Raw genomic sequence first — 2,392 nt, forward strand, 5'->3', positions numbered from 1 at the left:
AAAATGACTGAAATTTTAGCCTCACTCTCAAATCCTTGCTGAGCTAACTTCTACTCAATGTAAAAAGTAGGAACAACTCCTTTTAAAGAGACTTTATCAGGGAGCACCTGGGTGGCTCAGTCAGTTGATTATTGGACTTCGGGTCATGATCTCATGGACTTTAGCCCAGGTCATGATCTCACAGTTTGTGAGTTTGAGCCCTTCTTCGGGCTTGCTGCTGTCAGTGCAGAGCTTGCTTTGGATCTTCTGTCCCCCTCTCTCTCTGCCCCTCCCCTCCCCATGCTCACTCTCTCTCAAAAATAAACTTTTTTTTTAATTAAAAAAAAACTATTATGGAAAGCATTCTTGAGCACTCAGATGGGCGGGGTTGCCCATTACACGTTCTGTGGAACACCATGCCATCATAGCAGTCAGCAAATTTATTATCACTTTGGATGATAGGTTCCAATGTACGATTAATTCTGTCTGCTCAAAACTATCCTAATATGACTTGTGACATCTAATTAATATTCCACAAATAGCTAACCAGCACACTCTGATGAAACTATCACAATGAAAGAAATGTCTCTTATTTGCAAGGCCAACATCTGAACTTCTTCCAGTTTGTCCTGCTCAGAGCCACCTGATAAGCCTTTATCCCTCCTGCAGTTCACGTGCTCTACTTCACTTTAGGGCATTGAAAGTTTCAAACATTTCTCACTTAAAAAGAAGCAAAATAACAGGGGCACCTGAGTGGCTCAGTCCTTGAGCATCTGACTCCAGTCCAGGTCATGATCTCATGGTTCGTGGGTTCAAACCCCACGTTGGGCTCTGTGCTGACAGCTCAGAGCCTGGAGCCCGCTTCAGATTCTATGTCTCCCTCCCTCTCTCTCCCTACCCCACTTGTGTTCTGCTCTGCCTCTCTCCCTCTCTCTCTCTCAAAAAGAAACATTAAAAAATTAAAAAAAAACAAAATAATAAACAAAACATTAACAAAAACCCTCTTTCCATGTGAATGGAATGCTGACCCTTTCCTTATTTCCATAGTCATCTCTTAATACATTGGCAAACTTACTTTTTCTACTTTCTATTCTGACTCTTAATGTTTATTTTTATTTTCATCTCTATCTTGTTCCAAAAACTTGCCCATGATTTCCATGGAATCCAATGGAATGGATTTATTTTGATGTTTGAATGCCAGCCAGTCAACACTATTTGATGCTGTTCTCCATTTCCCTAACTCATTTTTAATCCAAAGACAAGGGGAATTAAAAAAAAAAAAATTATTTATTAAGACAAGTCATATAATGTATACATGTGAAATTGGAGAAACAGTAACAGTAATTTTTAGGTCTCAGTCAGGAAATCACTTGCTCCCACAGGCCTCTTACATGCTGATCACCCTCTATAGTCCTAGGAATAAATTCAGTTAGCAGCCAGTATCTAAATGACCACAATGAGCCTTTAGATTTTTCCTTTTACCCTTAAATTATAGTTGTCTATTTAAATGATCAAAGTTTCTTATAGAGGAGGTCATGAAAAATATTATTATGTATATTTTAATATTTATTTTTATTTTACAGCAGAGTTCCTCCATATGTTCAGCCTATTCTTTTTATTTAAAAGGTCTTACAATGACCAGATAATTATTAGTATGCAATTTTATTTTTTTTAAATGTTTATTTATTTTGAGAGAGAGACAGAGAGCATGAGTGGGGGAGGGACACAGAGAGAAAGAGAGAGACAGAATCTGAAGTAGGCTCCAGGCTCTGAGTTGTCAGCACAGACCCTGACGCGGGGCCCGAACCCACCAACCATGAGATCATGACCCGAGCTGAAGCCAGACGCTCAACTGATTGAGCCACCCAGGTGCCCTATTATGCAATCTAACTTTTGAATCTCTGGCCTGGAGTTTTTCTGTTGATACAAATGAAGCAGATGTGACAAGTATTCTAGGACCTCACACTGTATACATCAGTGTTTAAATGTCATTTGCTTCTTTATTCATTTATTCAACAAATATTCTGGCCACTATGGTAGGTACTGAGGACAGAATATCTTTTCACAGCCCCTGAAAAGATAGGATTAGGTACTGGTCCCTTTTTGCTGATACAGCTCTGCATGAATAACCACTTGACTTGATTTAAGCAAACCATTATGTGAACCTGCGTAAATCCCAAACAAAATGTTGAGGAAATAATGACCTATTACACATTCATAACCTAATGCCCATGACCACGTAGACTACATTAAACATGTTTTAATATTTGGAATATATATACATAATATAAATATATATACTATATAATATAAATATATTACCATATGGAATATATAATATAAATATATATTATAAAATAATTTTATTATTTTTAAAAAATATTTATTATTAAAAATAATTATAAAATGATAA

Source organism: Herpailurus yagouaroundi, unplaced genomic scaffold (assembly GCF_014898765.1).
Source record: "Herpailurus yagouaroundi ecotype Mexico unplaced genomic scaffold, PumYag 209, whole genome shotgun sequence".
Lineage (NCBI taxonomy): Eukaryota > Metazoa > Chordata > Mammalia > Carnivora > Felidae > Herpailurus > Herpailurus yagouaroundi.